The sequence below is a fragment of the Pistacia vera genome, unplaced genomic scaffold, assembly GCF_008641045.1.
Source record: "Pistacia vera cultivar Batoury unplaced genomic scaffold, PisVer_v2 Contig250, whole genome shotgun sequence".
Lineage (NCBI taxonomy): Eukaryota > Viridiplantae > Streptophyta > Magnoliopsida > Sapindales > Anacardiaceae > Pistacia > Pistacia vera.
In genome coordinates, this window is record NW_022196058.1 from 539,633 (window position 1) to 560,391 (window position 20,759).

General features: G+C 37.3%; 1 non-coding gene across 1 annotated transcript; it reads left to right on the top strand.

Moving 5' to 3' along the window:
- The first annotated feature begins 18,872 nt into the window (after positions 1 to 18,872).
- LOC116132404 lies at positions 18,873 to 18,979 on the top strand. Its single transcript, XR_004128402.1, has one exon. It is a non-coding gene; the product is annotated as a small nucleolar RNA R71 (small nucleolar RNA).
- Positions 18,980 to 20,759: the final 1,780 nt, after the last annotated feature.

Below are 20,759 nucleotides of genomic sequence, written 5' to 3' on the forward strand. Positions count from 1 at the left end.
ATTCTTGATATTATACTAACGTAAATTTGTGCCCAGATTTTGGCTTTAAGGAACGATCTACGGTTGTATAAAATTTATGTTTTCCGCGCGCAACCGGTCGTTTCGAACAACTGTGAAATTACCAAAATACCCTTTCCGCCATTGAAGATGAAACGCTCCTCTTCTTCTTGGATCTTACTTTTCTTCTATGTTTGTGTGGGGACCCATAGCCTCCCACATATCGGTAGTATAGTGTCGCGATTAACACCAATTAATCGTCCACTAATCACCCAGACCAGATTGGCCCCTAGCCAGCATCATGGCTACACAATAATTCTGATTCAGCAAAGAGCTACCCTGTCACGATGGTTACCGTGCAATTCGATCCTTCTCATATGTTAATCTCGACGAGACGAAGCATAGAAATCTCTGGTCAACCGTCGGTTTCTCGTATTATGTTACAGTTTCTGACCAATGACCTATATGATAAACTGGAGTAGAGCAAAACTCACATCACACTATGGCCACATTTTTAACTGTCTGGCCATCTACTGAATTGCGCCGCGAGATAACTTCTCCCATACCCTGAGTGACTAATCCTCTCATCCACCATGATCTTGATACACTCCTTGATGCAGCCAACACCACCGTATTGACAGCTCTGAAAAGAACGCGTTAGGCTAGTGTCAAACTGCACAATATCGGTTGCACAAAGCACGTCCGTGATCTCAAGTCTAAGGATCACATGCACCACCATTCTTTAGACGGATTTGTTCCATAGACACTGGGTACCATCCAATATGGAAATACCCTGTTGGGTCGTTCCAGTAAGCGTTGTTGCGGTGTGATCGGCCTACAACAAGCCCTCATGTGTTTGCACCAAGTTTGTCACAACCAACCGTTAAACAAGTGAGATCAATCACTCTGCCTTTCGACAGAGTCGTTCAAACCTATATGCCTTACCGTATTCTCGTGCCTACTTCAAATAATATGGGCTACGATTGTTTCTAGAAATGGCCATCATTGTGCTCATCAGGTTCTCACTATCAAGATTTTGAAACCTTGATACCCTCGTCAAGGTTTCTAACATTCTAAGGACATATATCAATACATGTGCAATAAATAAGATTTCCGATATGAATAAAATGTCTTTTATGCTTATGTAACATTATTAACAAGAAGTCAATTCTACATAATGGAGTGGCTCTAGGCACTACCTACATTGGATCATCTGAATTATTGTTGCTTATCACTGAAAGTGTTTGTGCAACTGTTTTGCCTTGTAATACCAATCAAGCATCCAAAGACAATAAGCATAGAAACAAACACTCAAATCATGAAATTAGAACTAAAAGCAACTCAAATCATGTAAATTGAATCATTGTATCAAGGTTACATCAAACCCTAGCTAAACAACTCGGTTCATACTAGAAAATGAAATAAAACAAGAGGAACAAGAAGAATCAAGGTTCATTATTGAAAATAGACACAAAGGATGAAAAATCTTCTCTAGATCTTGTTCAATCTTCACTTCTCTTCTTCTTCAAGTGTCTTCTTCTTCCTTGAAAGAACCAGAGACCTCTAGCCTACCTTTCTAGACATTTTCGCTTCAATTTATACTCCTCTCACTTAAGGATGAAACCCTATCAAGCCAAAACGCGTCGTTTTATTTTTTTTGCATAAGACGCAGTTTCGTCGTGGTAAAGAGCTTTCGAGCCCAATTTGATCATGATAATGTCTGAATATGGAAAAGTGGTAATTATAAGAATTGTAGCCTTTTAAATTATATTTCCCTTCATTTAAGAATCATCCCAATCTATGGTCTACAGCTCAAGTTATAGCTAAAATACTGAAGTGCATTCCAAAGACGTCTTCTTCAATTTGCAAACGTGCCTTTCACAACTTCAACCCAAGTGTTCACCCTCTTCCAGTCAGAAGCAGGAAAAACACAAAACATGAAAGTTGTATCTCTACTTCGTATCCTTTTACAGATTCTAAATTCAGGTAATTCTGAGTTGTAGAACTCAATTTACTCCATTTGAGCTCAGAACCGTCATTTATGCTCAAAATCTTTGTTTAGGCCTGCAAAGTAAAAATAACATAATTAAGTATCAGCTATCGCCCAAAATGTATGAAAAGTATCCTAAATCCTATTGAAATTCAATGCAAAATCTCTATAAAAAAAAAAAATATAGGATTATCAAATACGCTCAAACTTAAATTTGCTCGTCCTCGAGCAAAAAAGAATATAAATCAAAACAAAAAGAAAGATACCTAGAATGAATCACAAAGAAAGTCTCAAAAATTGTCAGCGAACATTATTTAAGGAAAAATACTTAATATTCCGAAAAGTCAAGTTTGCAAGTTAAGTATATTCCTCTGTTGTCTCCTCAAGTAAGTAATCCCCAATTCAATCTATCATTCAACTTCTCGGATTATTTTATGCAAACAAGAAAAAATCTTTTAGATCTTTAAAAAACTCCATAGGCCTATTCTTTGAATTACTCTCCACTAATGTAGACTAGACCATTGCTAAGGATCAAAAGGTCTTTATAAACTTGTAACATTAGGCTTAGGTAGTAGGCTCCAAAGAAAGGATAGGAAAAACAAAGTAAGAGAACTCGATTTTCCTCATGCATACACAAAGAGCTGCTACATAACCTTCCTTAATTTATCGCTCAACCTCCAAACAATGGCACACCTTTCACAACCCCCAAACTTATAATTTGTCGATCAATCACTTAGGCATACACTTCAGTTGCTCTTTTATGTTATACATATGGTCCAGAATTCCCCTAAAGGGTATGATAAAGTGTTTAGGGTAAAAGAGTTGAATAATTTTTGGTTGCATAAGAAAAATAAGGCAAATTAATTTAGAAGGCTCAAAAGGGTGACTAAAGACAATTTAACACAGGGTTGGCTAGAAAGGTTCAAACGTTCCAAAGAATGCCTAAATCATTTCCTCAGCAACATCTAATCTAGGATATCGCCTCAAGTAATTCTCAAATAGGTTTTAGAATTCATCAAAATCATCAAGACTTCACACATTCACACTAAATGTCTCTAAGCATGTTAAATAGATGAATATCACGATTGAACTACTCAAGAAACTTCTAGCTAAAACAAAGTCAACCCAATCTCAACTTAAAGCAAGACATCATATTTTTTCAAAAATAATATTACCTTCTCATCATGGACTTTTATGAATCAATTGGGCATTATTTCCAACAACACACATAAAACTCAAAACAAACACCCCCAAACCAACACATTAAACACCAAACATGAACAATAACACACAAAATAAAAAACAAAGAAAATTTCAAAATTTTTTACTACCCCCAAACTTAAATGACATTTTCCTTGAATGTCATACACTAATGAACAAGTGATAGAAAAGAAAAGGTTAGAGAATGTCCCCTAGTTAATATCCATGATGGTGTGATCTCAATTGTACGTTGCTGGTATGCATTCATCGCCTTCTTCATCATAAGAGTCTTGCAAACAAGAAACTCAGGTGCACCCAATGTTAAACACATTACAGATTACTAAGAATATCAAACCTCATCAAACTAAAACCATGTTTTGAACTTAAAATGAAACTACTAAAGTCACACATAAATATAAACAAAGTAATAATCAAGAAAAATAACAAAAGATAAGAGTTCAAAAATAAAAAATAATTCTAGGCGATATTAGTCGTTCCCAATAGTGGTCCTTTCGTTCGTCTTCCTGTTGGTGCATCCATCCTGTCATCATCCATAACTCAGAGCCTTCAAAGACTCAGATAATATACTCTAACCCAAGCTTAATGACGTGATTTCACAATTTCACCAAAAAACGCAAAAATCCCCAAATTGAAAACCCTATTTGTCTTGGCGAAAAATTCTTCAAAAATATCACTTGATTACCACAATGCAAATTAGAAAAGTGTTTGTTGTGATAATATGGTGTTTAATCTGCAAAAGATTGAAGAAAAATTGTCAAAGATTCAAAAGAAGTTGAGAGAGTTTGAGGTTTGCAAATGAAATGGTGGTCACATGTCCTTTGTCTAATTCAGCAGTTTCACCAGGCGTAAACTTTTTTCTTCAGTACGAACTGGAAAAATTGAGCAAACATGAAATAGACCAGAACTCTCTTGTGTGGTGTGGGGATCTTCTTTGCTCTTGAGGAAACTGAAATTTCAATTTACTTTCCAACTTGCAACGCTAGATCAAAACACCAAAACAAACTATTAAATCTACTCAACCAAGAACTTAAAATAAAACATCAATCACGAATAGTAAACTAACAAAAAACTTGGATTGCCTCCCAATAGCATTTGTTTAAAGTTAAATGCTCGAATCTTTACCAATGGTCTTACGTCAGTCCGAAACTATCCCAAGTAAACACAACCCTTGTCCTTTTTGGGCAGTACATAGGCTAACTTGTTGACACGATTATGTGAACAAACCTCTTTGTGGGTGTTGAAATTTCATTGCCATTCTTTTGGTCTTCGTTGGAATATTTGGCATTCGTGTACGCACTTGTTCGAAGCTTCAAATTCTTATATGCGTTACTGAGATGATCGCTGATATTTGAAGTCCAATGTTTGGGGTTCTTCCAACACCAATTTGGACTGTTGCCCATTACACCAAATTCTTAAATTGTTCCTTGTGATTCGAGTTGCTTGGTTGAAATTCCCCTAGTACTTGCATCCCCTTCGCTTTGAGAATTTTCCTCTTCATTAGCTTTGCTCAGGTAATGTCATGCTGCAGTGGTAAATTTTTAAATTAATCCTTCCTGCAAAACAGATACTTAAGTTATCCTAGAATTAATTAAAAAAGGAATTATTACTCAGATGTACACTTCATAGCTAGCGGAAACATTGCAGTCACTTTCTCATCTTGCACCTTCAAAAATATGCCTTCTTGCACATCATCAAACTCTTTCCCCTTCTCAAAGAGAGAGGTTCGATCCTAACATGAGAGTTATGTCCTCATCCTCTTGTATCATCTAGGTGGTTCCCACGTTAGTTTTGTGCACTGTCCAAAGCCTTGTTCATTCCTATGTATGTCGATGACAGTGTTCTTTGACGAGTGGTAACGATGTATGCTTGGTAAGGACACTTGCAATGTTTTAGAAGTATGCTTGTATAACTGCCCAGGTTGAACTTCCATTATGGTGTCCTTGGGTTCTGCAAATTTTGTTACCATCTCATTCATTGAAAGTTGGTTGTCTCTTGATCTAAAGATTTCCCAAGAGATTTCCTCAAGTGTGGGTTTCTTCTCTGAGGTTTTGATAATTAGCTACCAATCTAGGTCTTCCTTGAGCTGCTCCAGAGAAGAACTGAATGTGTTCGTCCCATCTTGGATTCATATATGTTGGGAAAAGGTGCGTCTTGCGGGCCCTTTGTTGAACAGCATGCAATTCATTTGCTCAATTGTTGAGAAGACGAAGTGGGTTTCCCACTTGGGCTTCCACACTCACATGATGTTCCTGCACAAAATTCACAAGTTAGAATAGGTGATGAAGTGAATTGTACATTCAGTACCTCCAAGTTGTTTTTGTCCCCCCTAACCCAGTATACTACATTGTGGAATATCGGTGACGCATCGACTTCATGTAAACCATTGTTCCTTCGGCATTCTCTCTCATTAGGTATTTTTTAGTTAGTATTGCCATCACCTCAAGCAATTCATAAGCATCTTTTCGGGGGTTGTTTGTTATTAAACTCTCCCTACTGCCACCATCAACCATAGTTTTGAATATTTGGTACACCCCATTGTAGAATTTTGGACTTGTCTCCAAACCGTAAACCATGATGTGACATTTCCTCCACAACTCTTTGGACCTCTCCCAGCTCATATATAATCATCGTTACCTTGCACTGCAAGAGGTAATGTTTTTTCTTCTTTTGCCGCCTTCACTGTGGAAGTATGTTTCAAGAACTGTTAAAGCAATCTGTCCCATGTGGTGATTGTTGCAGCTGGCTTGACATTAGCCAACCTTTTGCCCTTATCTCTCAGTGAAAAGGAGAACCTGCTCAGCCTATTCTCATTGGTCACTCTATTTGCCTTAAACGTTTCACACATTCTAGAAAGCTAGCGATATGCCATTAGATCCTCATATGAATTCAACAATTGGACTGATGTTGGTGTTTAGTAACTTTCCCATATACGCCAGCGGAAACAAAAATATACTTCAGGGAAATTTACATGACCAAGATCAAGGTAAATTTACAAGTTCATATTAAAATAAATCCTGCAGAAAAATAAATCTGAGTTTAAAGAAAACAAACGCACGTTGGAGGCTCCTCCAAATTTGTCAACGAATGTTTTGCTACCGCTCCAAGTGTAGTATCGAACCCACGTAGTCCACACGAAGACAATCTCAAAGAACCAAAGAATATTTGCTAGCTCCTCTTTGGCTTCAAGATTAAGAAGAAACAATCAAATTTGATTTGATTTCTAAGCAAAAGTTGCTTTGCCGGGTGGAGGTGTTTGTCAAAGGGGCTGCTCTTTTTTAATTTTCAAAGACAAATTATTAATTTTTTAATTACACACACACTTTTTCTTTTTATATTAATCGCTTTGCCCTAATTCCCATACGTCATGGCTTGGGCCTCCAACCAAACTCCCCATGTTTCCAAACACTCCCAATTTAATATTTTATTTTCCATCATTATCTCAATTAAAATCAAGTAATATATATTAAATATATATATATATATATATATATCTATATATATTATTAGCATATATATATTAACATTTAACATTAATGATAATATATATTTAAGCATATGTGCGAACACACATTTCAACGTAAATTTCCTTATTAATTTTTTCTAACAAATAAATAAAGGTTTACGACCGGTCAGCAAATTATTGCACGTCTTGTTAGATAGGTGCCCTAGAGCCATCATATATGTGTAGAATTGCTCTTTGTAAGAATGTTCTATAATCAATAAAAAAGGCAATTTGATATCTATATCGCGTAAACAATCATTGCAATATGTATTGATATGTCCTTAGAATTGGTAGAAACCGTGCAGCGAGTACCTTAAGTTGTCAAATCTTTGATATGAGAACCCTTATGAGCACACATGGTGGCCATTCTGAAACGACGTCCTACCTCCATATTATTTTGAAGCAAGGGGCACCGATAATACAAGTAAGGCTATCATAGTGGTTAACGACACCTGTCGAAAGTGAGCGATGCTCATTGTCAATGTTGTTTGGGCCACCTGTGTCAACCATGGCTGTTTGCTGTAGGATTATACGCAGAGTTCACTGGACTGACCCCACCAAGTGATTTCCAGCGACTGGTAACCCGATATGTCTATGGAACCAATCCTCTAACGATGGTGGTGCAGTATGCCTTAGACTTGAGATCACCGTGAGCGCCTTGTGCACCGATTGGTGCAGTTTGCACTAGCCTACGCAGTTATCTTCAAGCTGTCAACGTAGTGTGATTGGCTGCACGAAGAGGTATCAAGACTTGGTGAATAGACAAGGATTCATCACTCCCGGTACGGAGAAGTTACTCGCGCGCAATTCATATTGCAATGACACTAAACTGTTGCCACAGTATGATTGAGTTGTTGCTCCTAATCGGCAATTATATATCAGGTCATTGGTCAAGGAACTGAACTTACATATATCGGATTAACCGGAGGTTGCACCTCTTTGCTATGCCTCGTCCCATTGATATAGAAAGATTAAAGGATCATATGTAGCGGTAACCATCTATCGTTGACAGTGTCTGCTTCGCTGAATCCGATCTATCGGGTGGCCATATGCCTTGCTAAGGGTCAATCTTGGTCTGTTATTATTGACATATTATAATTGTGTTATCGACATACTACACACTATCGGTAGGATGAAGGACCTATGCGGATCACACACATAGAAGTATATTTAAGAACCATAGTTATAAGAAGGGGCGTTTCGTCTTTTTAGGCGAAAGTGTATTTTGTAATTTCACAGTTGCAATTAAATTTGCTAGGTCAGTAACCTTTTAATTTATTTGTTATAAAATTAAAATAAGTGAAATTCGTTAAATGTGTGTTTGCCATATATTATTGAATTATCATTATTGTTAAATTTTAATTATTTATATATATTAATTGATTTAATTGAGAATAATGACATTAAAATTAAAAATATCTAATTGGGTTGTGTTTGGAACATGGCGTTGTTGGGTTGGGCCCAAGCCTCATTCCAATGATGGACTAGGGCACTATGGTTGTGCCTATAAAAGATACTTTTGTGAAATAATTATTAATTCATTTCCTTAATTGAATAAATTAGAAAATCACCATCCCCTCATCTCTCCCACCCGCCATTTCATATTTTTCTTGAATCAATCGATTGTCTTTCTTCTGTTTGTTTCTTAAGGCTAAGAGGATCTAGCAAATCCCTCCTTGGTTCTTGGTTGGTTTTCCTTCGTGTGAACTTCTTGTTTCGATCCTACACCTTGGTCGGTAGCAAACACTTCAGAGGTATATTGGTGAGCCTCTAAGTGGGTATGAATCTACACTTTAGATTAGTTTTATTGTTTCTGTAGATTCTTGATATTATACTAACGTAAATTTGTGCCCAATTTTGGCTTTAAGGAACGAGTCTACGGTTGTATAAAATTTATGTTTTCCGCGCGCAACCCGGTCGTTTCGAACAACTGTGAAATTACCAAAATACCCTTTCCGCCTTGAAGAGGAACGCCCTCGTTCTTCTTGATCTTACCTTGTCTTCTATGTTTGTGTGGGGGACCCTAGGCCTCCTCATCATATCGGTATGTATAGTGTCGCGATTAACACCAATTAATCGTCTCACTAATCACAGACCAGATTGGCCCTAGCCAGGCATCATGGCTACACAATATTTCGGATTCAGCAAAGTAGCTACCTGTCAACGTATGGTTACCGGTGCAATTCGATCCTTCATCATATGTTAATCTCGACGAGACGAAGTCATAGAAATTTGTCCACCGTCGGTTCTCTCGTATTATGTTAATGCAGTTTCTGGACCAATGACCTATATGATAAACTGGATAGAGCAACAACTCAATCCACTATGGCCACAGTTTTAACGTCATTGCATCTATTGAATTGCGCCGCGAGATAACGTCTCCCATACCCGTGAGTGACTAATCCTCTGTCACCCCATAGTCTTGATACACTCCTTGATGCAGCCAATCACCACCGTATTGACAGCTCTGAAAAGAACGGCGTTAGGCTAGTGTCAACTGCACAATCCGGTGCACAAAGCACTCCGGTGATCTCAAGTCTAAGGATCACCTGCACCACCATTCTTTAGAGGATTTGTTCCATAGACACTGGGGTTACCATCCCTATGGAAATCCCTGTGGGTCAGTCCCAGTGAAGCGTGTTGCGGTGTATCGCCTACAACACACCCATGTGTTTGCACCAAGTTTGTCACCAAACCACCTTAAACAAGTGAGATCAATCACTGGCCTTTCGACAGAGTCGTTCAACACTATGATAGCCTTACCGTAATTAGCGGTGCCTACTCAATAATACTGGGGCTACGGAGTTTCTAGAATGGCCATTCATTGTGCTCATAGGTTCTCACATCAAGATTTAAACACTTGATACCCTCGTCACGGTTCGCATTCTAAGGACATATATCAATACATCGTGCAATAATAAGATTTCCGCGATATATAATAAAATGTCTTTTATTGTTAATGAACATTATTACAAGAGTCCAATTCTACATAATTGATGGCTCTAGGCAACTACTCTACCATTTGGATCATCTTAATTATTGTTGGCTTAATCCTGAAAGGTGTTGTGCAACTGTTGCCTTGTAATACCAAAATTATCTCCTTGCACTGTTGTATACATAATCCCTCAACATTCTATGTACTTCTAAGTACCTCCAATGCATACAAAGAAAAAGTTAGAGCTATGAGTATTCCCCAAAGTTTTAAACTAAGTATTCACAAATTTAATCGTAACTACAAAAATAAAAATAAAAACTTACAAACAAAAGAAACTCAAGCTTAAAGACTATCACAATTTACAAGTTACCTTAAAACATTAAAAAAGCTTCATTTAGACCACACTAGATCTCGGTCAAACCATAATAATACTATCCTCAGCAATGGCACCAAAAAATTGAACGCATCATAATTATTGAGCATATGTCACCAAAGTTGCACTAGTCGCAAGAAGTAAACGTGATACAGTAGAGTAATCGTTCCCAAAAGGAATCTACAAGGTAAAAAAGGCTTTCTTAAAGGGTTCGTCTACAAGAAGGGGGTGTACAAGCAGTTTTCTGAACTTCTTGTGCTCCCCTGTCAAGAAAGGGTCATACAGTTTTTGAGAATATCAAGGACCTCTTGGACAGATACCTTGATAGTTTCAATAACTGTCAAGGATTAGACAGGAAACGAAAACTACATGCTGACAGTTCAAATAACTTGGAAGCCCACTTGTGGGTAAGTAGTTTGTTGCTGCGATTTTTTGCCTTGGTAGTATTTGTTGGCCCTAGTTAAAAGTGGCTATGTTGTGATATTATTGGTTGCCCTAGGTATTGAAGGTGTTAAAGGTTGCTTTGGAGCCCTCTGAATTTTCTGGAAGCCCTTGTAGAATTAGGGAGTTGCATACTTCGCACGGGGAGAACGAACAAAGCTTTGCCGCGGCAAACATGAGCCGTTTATTTTTTCGCACGGGAAGAAGAGTCGGCTGATTTTCTAGTGGAGTTTTCAGGAGGAACTTTTATAGGGGTTGAAGGTTCACTATTCTACCCCTAAGTATCGGAAAGTTGGGAGTGAAATGCAAAAGGGAAATTCAAAGAGGAATGCATTGGGGAGCGGGTGGATGTGTAAAGAATTGAAGGGTAAGATGATTCCAAGGGACAGTGCAAAGGGAAAATGGAAAGAGTGGTTATTTATATGGAGCTAAACAAAAGGGTTAGCCTTAGACAAAACCTCCATTCTACAACACCCATACACTCTACAATCTCCTGTTCTCTCAATTCTATCCATTTGCAAGGAATGGAGGTTTTTGTAGATGTTGAACTGAGATTGGATTCCTAAGCATTTCAACGAGGTGGATTCTTGCTCTAGGAAATGAGTTAAATTTAGGTAGATGGAATTTTATGGTTTATGGCTTAGGTTTGGAAAGGAGAAACCAAGTCCAAAATATAGTGAGCTTTTTTGAAATACTCAAGAAAAAGGTAAGTAAATCCAACCCTAACCCTTGTTTGAGAAAGTAAAGCATAGAGATTGTTATTATTGAATTTATATGAAGTTCATATGTGAGATTTGTTATGAAACTTTTATGGTTTTGATGATGATCCATGAATGGGTTTTCTACATGAGAAGTGTTGGTTGAGTTGATGAAGTTGAGAGAAAGTTGGGTTGATTTTAGAGAGATTAAGAGCATTTATGAAGGGGTGTATTTTCTTGGCTAGGATTTGTGATATTCAAGGGATTTATTCTAATTAGGATGGTTGAAGAAAGAAGGAGAAGTATAGTAACAGTAGAATTTAAGTATGCAGTTATTGTTTGATGAAATGCCTAAGAAAGCATATGAATGAATAATAAACTTTAGTTTTGTGCAACTTGCATATTTGCATTGCATAAGTGCACCTAAGAGAGAAGCATAAGCATGAGCCATCCACATGCATAAATTTGCATATGCATAAGAACTTAAAGAAAGAATAAAGAACTTTAAGAATAAAGAGAAAGAAAGAAAAAAACAGTAAAGAATTTAAAGAAAGAAAAGTGCTAAAGAAGAGAAAAGAATAGGTTGTTGCGATGGGGAACCCGTGAGTGCTAAGAAGAAGAAATTCTCACATACACGCCACCTTAATTGAGTGGCATAAGAAGAAAAAGAATTTGTACGACTCGTAAGAGTGTATGTGGATAAGGGTTGTACCAAGAAGAATTTCCTACATGCACGCCACCCTAATTGAGTGGCATAAGAAGAAGAAAGAAATTGTACAGTCCGCAAGAGTGCATGTAGATGAAGACTGTACTGACTCACACTCATGCATCAACCGAGTCCGATTGGCATAGAAAAAGAATAAGAATAAGCATAAGCATAAGCATAAGAACAAGAATAAGAAAGAATAAGAAAGAATGAGAAAGGATGAGAAAGCTTGAGCAAGCAAGAAAAGAAAAGAAGAGCTTGAGCAAGCAAGAAAAGAAACAGAATAAGAAAGAGAAAGAATAAAAGAAAATGCAGGTCTATGCATTACTGCCTATGCATTTCATTCATGCATGTTACCATGAGTTCCACCATGGTTAGTGAGCCTAAGAATAGAAAGAAAGAAAGAATAGAAAGAAAGAACAGATAGAATTAGAGTGAAGAAGAAAAGAATAGAGTAAGGAAAGAACCAAAGTATAAGTCGTGGGGATTAAAGAGTAGAGGATTTACTTACTGAGCATTTGTGTTCACCCCGTTGTTTTTCCCTGTTTTGCAGGAAATAGGTGAGAAGCGGTCGGATGGACGTCGACAAGCGGAGAGAAATGGCATGACTGTCCACCGTTGTAATAGCTTTTGTATATGTGGTTTTGCTATGTACAGACTAATATATGTTAAGTAAAGAAAAATTTTGGGCCCAACTACTTTTCATATATTAAGTACGTATATTTTTCATAGTATATTTTCTAAGTAAGAAGGTATTACAATAACTATCAAGGATTTAGTCGAATTTCAATTTTTTTTTTAGAATTTTAACCAAGTTGTTGATAGTTTTCACACTGTCAAGATTTCGTTTGTTAATTTTTTTTTTAAATTATTGAAAATATTTTATTATTACGTATTAAATTATAGAATAGTCTAATGAAATGCTTCATAATATTATGACCATTCAACAATATATAATGAGAAATCAAACAATTGATCGAATAATACATATATTACTGTTGCTCTGAGTAAACAAAATTGAACAACAGTACATAAATTTTACAGTATTGCATAACAGTAATGAAACATTTGATACATAGTTTTTGCCCTTATTGGCCTCCAAATCATTATCGCAATTAAAATTATAATATATATTTAAATATATCTATATATAGATACTATATATATATATATATTATAGATATATATTAACATTTAACATTAATGATAATATATATTTAAATTATGTGCGAACACACATTTAAACGTAATTTCCTTATTAATTTTTTCTAACAAATTAAATAAAGGTATCGACCTCAGCAAATTATTGCACTGTGCGTGTTAGAGTAGATGCCCTAGAGCCAATCAATTATGTAGAATTGACTCTTTGTAATAATGTTCATTAATCAATAATAAAAGGCTTTTATTCTATATCGTGTAAATCATTATTATTGCAATATGTATTGAATATGTCCTTAGAATGGTAGAACCGTGACGAGGGTATCAAGTGTTTGCAATCTTGATAGTGAGAACCTATGAGCATATGGTGGCCATTCTAGAAAGTCCGTAGCCCCAATATTATTCTGAAGTAAGGGCACAGATAATACGGTAAGGGCTATCATAGTGGTTGAACGACCCTGTCGGAAGGCAGTGACTGATCTCACTTGTCAAGTTGTTTGGTGACAACCTGGTGCAACACATGGGTGTTTGCTGTAGGCGATTATACCGCGCAAGTTCACTGGACTGACCCACCAGAGGATTCATATGGATGGTAAACCCAATGTCTATGGAACAAATCCTCTAACGAATGGTGGTGATGTCATATTAGACTTGAGATCACCGAGCGCTTGTGCACCGATTGGTGCAGTTTGCACTAGCCTAACGCAGTCTTTTCAGAGCTGTCAATACGGTGGGAGTGGCTGCATCGAGAGTGTATCAAGACTATGGTGGATTGACAGAGGATTCATCACTCCCGAGTACGGAGAAGTTATCCACGGCGCAATTCAGTATATGGCGATGACACTAAACTGGCCACATGGGATTGAGTTGTTGCCTATCTGGATTATAATAAGGTCATTGGTCTAGAAACTGAACACATATAACGAGAGTAACCGGGGTTGGCACTATTCTATGCCTTCGTCGAGATAACGAATGATGAAAGGATCATATGTAGGTAACCATATCGTTGACAGGTAGCTACTTGCTGAATCGATCTATCGGGTGGCCATATGCCTTGCTAGGGGCCATCTTGGTCTGTGTATTGTAAGACGATTAATTGGTGTTATCGCGATACTATACACTGCCGGTATGATGAGGAGCCTATCGGTCACACACATAGAAGATATTTAGAGCAAGAAGAAAGAAAGGCGTTTTGTCTTTTTAGGGAAAGGGTATTTTTGTAATTTCACAGTGCAATTAAATTTGCGAGGTCATAGCTTTATTTATTTGTTAGAAAAATTAAATAAGTGAAATACGGTTAAAGTGTGTTTGCACATATTTAATTGAACATCATTATTGTTAAATGTTTAATTAAATATTAATTGATTTTAATTGAGATAATAATGAATTAAATTAAAAATATCTAATTGGGAGTGTTGGCAACATGGGCTGTTTGGGTTGGAGCCCAAGCCCATCCATGTGGGAATAGGGCAACTTGGTTTGCCTATAAAAAGAAGAGTTTTTGTGGGTTTTTTATTAATCATTTTGCCTTTTTGATAAAGAAAAGAAAACACAACACCCCATACACTTCCCACGCCCCTTCAATATTTGATTAAAAATCGAATATTTTTTCTTCTGATTTCTTAAGGCAAGGAGGATCTAGCAAATCCCTCTTGGTTCTTGGTGGTTGTCTTCGTGTGAACTTCTTGGTTCGATCCTCACCTTGGTCGGTAGCAAACACTTCAGAGGATCAATTGTGGAGCCTCTAACGTGGTATTGAATCTAAACTTTAGATTAGTTTATTTTTCTGTAGATTCTTGATATAACATAAACTGTAAAATTGTGCCCAGATTTTGGGCTTTAAGGAACAGTCTACGGTTGTATAAAATTTATGTTTTCCGCGCGCAACCGGTTCGTTTCAAACTGTGAAATTACCAAAATACCCTTTCGCCTAGAAAGAGGAAACGCCCTCTTCTTCTGGATCTTAAATGTCTTCTATGTGTGTGACCCAAGGCCTCCTCATCATATCAGGTAGTGTATAGGTCGCGATTAACACCAATTAATCGTCTCACTAACACCGACCAGATTGGCCCATAGAAAGGCATCATGGCTACACAAAGATTCGGATTCAGCAAAGTAGCTACCTGTCAACGTAGGTTGCCGTGCAATTCGATCCTTCATCATAGTTATTCGACGAGACGAGCATAGAAATGTGTCAACATCGGTTACCTCGATATTAGGTATTCGTTTTGGACCCAATGACCTATATGATAAAAGGATAGAGCACACAACTCAATCCCACTATGGCCACGTTTTAACGTCATTGCCATCTAATGAATTGCGCGCGAGATAACTTCTCCCGTACCGGAGTGACGAATCCTCTGTCAATCCACCATAGGTCGATACACCTTTGAATGCAGCCAATCACCCGTATTGAAGCTTGAAAGAACTGCGTTAGGCTAGTGTCAAACTGCACAATGGTGCCCACAAAGCTCCGGTGATCTCAGTATAAGGATCACATGCACCACCACCTATCTAGAGGATTTGTTCCATAGACATGGGGTTACCATCCTATGGAATCCTCTGGTGGGTCAGTCCAGTGAACGTGTTGCGGTGTAATCGCCTACACAAGCACCCATGTGTTGCACCAAGTTGTCACGCAAACAACCTTAACAAGTGAGATCAATCACTGCCTTTCGACAGAGTCGTCAACACTAGATAGCTCACCGTATTACTGTGCCTTACAGAATAATACTGGGGGCTACGGATGTTTCTAGAATGGCCATCATATGTGTCATAGGTTCTCACATCAAGATTGAAACACTTGATACCCTCGTCACGGTCTACCATTTAAGGACATATATCAATCATTGCAATAACTAATGATTACGCGATATAGAATAAAATGTCGTTTATTGATTAATGAACATATTACAAAGAGTCAATTCAATAATGATGGCTCAGGGCAAATACTACTCTAACAGTTGGATCATCTGAATTATTGTTGGCTTAATCTGAAAGTGTGTTGTGCACAGGGCCTTGTAATACCACAAATATCTCCTTGCACTGTTGTATGAATAATCCCTCAACATGCTATGTACTTCTACTATGACCTCCAAATGCACTGACAGAAAAAGTTTAGACGTCAGTATTCCCCAAAGTTTAAACTTAAGTATTCACAAATTTAAGCTAATACAAAATAAAAATAAAAACTAAAACAAAAGAACTCAAGCTAAGACTATACAATATTTACAATTAACTATAAAAATTAAATAAAAGCTTCATTTAGCACCACACTAGATTCTGTCAACATAATAATAACTATCCTCAGCAATGGCACCAAAATTTGAAAGCATCATTAATTCATGCATATTCACCAAGTGCACTAGTCGCAAGAAGTAATAAGTGATAAGTAGAGTATCGTTCCCAAAAAGACACTACAAGGAAAAAAGGCTTCTTGAAGGGTTCCTCGTCAAGAAGGGGGTACAATGACAGTTTCTGAATGTCATTGTAGCCTGTCAAGAAAGGGTCATGACAGTTTTTGAATTATCAAGGACCTCTTGACAGATCCTTGATAGTTCAATAACTTGCAAGGATTAGCAGAACTGAACTAAAATTCATGACAGTTCATAACTGTAACGCCCACTTTGGAGGTTAAGTAGTTTTGTATGGGTATTTTTGCCTTGGTATTATTTGTGGCCCTAAGGTTAAATGGCTATGTTGTTATTATTTTATGGTGCCCCTAGGTAAGTTGGAAGGTGTTAAAGTGCTTGAGTGCCCTGAATTTGCTGAAGCCTTGGAGAATTAGGAAGTGCAGACTTCGCCGGGGGCGAAGAAAAAGCTTTGCCGCGGCAAACAAGGCTCGTATTTTTTTCGCCGGGGAGAAGAGTCGGCTGATTTTCTAGTGAAGTTTCTAGAGAATTTTTCATAGGGGTGAAGTTACTATTCTACCCTAAGTAGCAGGAAAAGTGGGGATGAAATGCAAGGAAATTTCAAAGAGAATGCATTGGAGCGGGGGTGGATGTGTAAAGAATGAAGGGTAAAGATGGAATTCCAAGAAAGTGCAAGGGCAAAGGGAAAGAGGCTTATTATATGAGCTAACAAGGGTTTAGCCTTAGAAAACCTCCCCATTCTCTACACCCATACACTTCTACTCTCCATGTCTTCAATCTTCATCCATTTTGCTAGGAAATTGGAGGGTTTTGTGAATTTGACAGGATTGATCAAGCATCAGAGGTAAGGATTTTGCTCTAGATGGATTAATTATGTTAGATGGAATGTTATGGTTATGCTTAGGGTTTGAGAAAGAGAACAACGTCCAAAAATATAGTGAGCTTTTTTGAAACTACTAAAGAAAAAAGGTAAGTAATAACCAACCTAACCCTTGTTGAGCAAGTAAAGCATAGAGATTGTTTATTGAATTTTATGAAGTTCATATGCTGAGATTGTGTATGAAAACTGTTATTGAGTTTGATGATGATCATGAAGGGGTTCTACATGAGAAGGTTGGTTGAGTTGATAGAAGTTGAGAGAAGTTGGGTTGATTTTAGGAGAGAGTTAAGAGCATTATGAAGGTGTATTCTTGGCTAGGATTTGTGATGATTCAAGGGAGTTTATTCTAATTATGGATGGTTGAAGAAAGAAGGAGAAGTATAGTTAAAGTAGAATTTAAGATGCATGCTTATGTTTGATGAAAGCCTAAGAGAAGCATATGCTGAATAAGAAACTTAGTTTTGTGCAACTGCATATTTGCAGTGCAGAAGTGGAAATTCCCCTAAGTATCTTGCATACCCTTTCGCTTTGAGATTTTCCTCTTCATTAAGCTTTGACTCAGGTATGCATGCTTCAAGTGGTAATTTAAGATTATCCTTCCTGCAAAACTTAGACTTCAAGTTATCCTAGAATTAATTTAAAAACAAGAATTTACCTCAGATGTACACTTCATAGCTTCGGAAACATTGAAGGTCACTTTCTCATCTTGCACCTTCAAAATTAATTGCTTTTCTTGCACATCAATCAAACTCTTTCCTGTCTCAAGGAATGGTCATCCTAAAATGAGAGATATGTCCTCATCCTCTTTTCTCTCATTGTTCTCCACCGTTCTCTCTTTGTGCAACTTATCCAAAACTTTGTCATTCCTTAATGTTATGTCATTGACATTGTTCTTTGAAATTGGTAACGATATAGCTTGGTAAGGACACTTGAACTGTTTTAGAAATTTGCTTAGATATCTGCCTCAGTTGAACTTCCAAGTCCCAAATGGATGCTCCTTGGTTTCTGAAATTTGTTCCCATCTCATTCATGAAATTGGTTGTCTCTTGCATAAATTTCCCAAAGATTTCCTCCAAGTTGGGTTTCTTCTCTGGTTGTTGATAATTAGCTACCAATCTAGGTGCTCCTTGATTGCTCCAAGAAAAATTGAATGGTTCGTCCATCTTGGATCATATATGTTGGAAAAGGTGTCATGCTGTGGCCTTTGTGAACTAGCCATGCAATTCATTTGCTCAATTGTTGAGAAGACGAATGGGTTTCCCACTTGGCATTCCACACTCACATGATTTCCTGCACAAAATTCACAAGTTAGAATAGGTGAGTGAATAGAATTTACATTCATACCTCCCAATTGTTTTTTAAGTACTACAATTTGTTCAAATAATACGGTGAACGCATCGACTTCATGTAAACCCATTGTTCTCTTCGGCATTACTCTCTCATTAGGTCTTTTTTAGTTATTATTGGCCATCACCTCAAGCAATTCATAAGCATCTTTCGGGGTTTTGTTATTAAACTCTCCGCCTACTGCCACATCAACCATAGTTTGAATATTTGGTAGCAACCCATTGTAGAATGTTTGGACTTGTATCCAAACCGGTAACCATGATGTGGACATTTCCTCAACAACTCTTTGTACCTCTCCCAAGCTTCATATAGTAATTCATCGTTACCTTGCACGAAAGAGGTAATGTTGTTTCTTATTTTGGCCGCCTTCACTGGTGGGAAGTATGTTTCAAGAAACTTTTAAGCTAATCTGTCCCATGTGGTGATTGTTGCAGCTGGATGTGACATGAGCCAACCTTTTGCCTTATCTCTCAGTGAAAATGAGAACAATCTCAGCCTAATTGCATCATTGGTCACTCTATTTGCCTTAAACGTTTCACACATTTCTAGAAAGCTAGCGATATGCAAATTCAGATCCTCATATGAATTTCAACCAAATTGGACTGACTGTTGGTGTTAGTAAACTGTCCCATATACGCAGCGGAAACAAAAATATAATTCAGGGAAAGTTTACATGAGCCAAGATCAAGGGTATAATTTTACAATTCATATTAAAATAAAATCTGCAGAAAAATAAATCTGAGTTTAAAGAAAACAAACGCACGTTGGAGGCTCCTCCAAATTTGTCAACGAATGTTTTGCTACCGATCCAAGTGTAGGATCGAACCCACGTAGTCCACACGAAGACAATCTCAAAAGAACCAAAGAAGGATTTGCTAGATCCTCTTTGGCTTCAAGATTAAGAAGAAAGCAAATCAAATTGATTTGATTTCTAAGCAAAAGTGCTTCTGCCGTGGGAGTGTTTTCAAAGGGGCTGCTCTGTTTTAATTTCAAAGAAAAATTAATTAATTTTTTAATTAACACACACACTTTTCTTTTTATAGTTAATCGATTTGCCCTAATCCCATACGGAATAGGCTTGGGCTCCAACCCAAACGCCCCATGTTGCCAAACACTCCCAATTTAATATTTTATTTTCCATCATTATCGCAATTAAAATTAATAATATATATTTAAATTTATATTATATATAATACTATATATATATATATATATAGATATATATTAACATTTAACAGTAATGATAATATATATTTAAATATGTGCGAACACACATTTAAACGTAATTTCCCTTATTAATTTTTCTAACAAATTAAATAAAGGTTATCGACCTCAGCAAATTAATTGCACTGTGTGTTAGAGTAGATGCCCTAGAGCCAATCAATTATTGTAGAATTGACTTTTGTAATAATGTTCATTAATCAATAATAAAAGGCTTTTATTCTATATCGTGTAAATCATTATTATTGCAATATGTATTGATATATGTCCTTAGAATGGTAGAACCGTGACGAGGGTATCAAGTGTTTGCAATCTTGATAGTGAGAACCTATGAGCAAATATGGTGGCCATTCTAGAAAGTCCGTAGCCCCAATATTATTCGAAGTAAGGGCACAGATAATACGGTAAGGGTATCATAGTGGTGAACGACCCGTCGGAAGGCAGTGACTGATCTCACTTGTCAGGTTGTTTGGTGACAACCTGGTGCAACACATGGGTGTTTGCTGTAGGCGATTATACCGCAGCAAGTTCACTGGACTGACCACCAGAGGATTCATATGGATGGTAAACCCAATGTCTATGGAACAAATCCTCTAACGAATGGTGGTGCATGTCATATTAGACTTGAGATCACCGGAGCGGCTTGTGCAACGATTGGTGCAGTTTGCACTAGCCTAACGCAGTCTTTTCAGAGCTGTCAATACGGTGGGATGCGGCATCGAGAGTGTATCAAGACTATGGTGGATTGACAGAGGATTCATCACTCCCGAGTACGGAGAAGTTATCTCACGGCGCAATTCAGTATATGGCGATGACACTAAACTGTGGCCACAGTGGGATTGAGTTGTTGCTCTATCTGGATTATAATAAAGGTCATTGGTCTAGAAACTGAACACATTATAACGAGAGTAACCGGAGG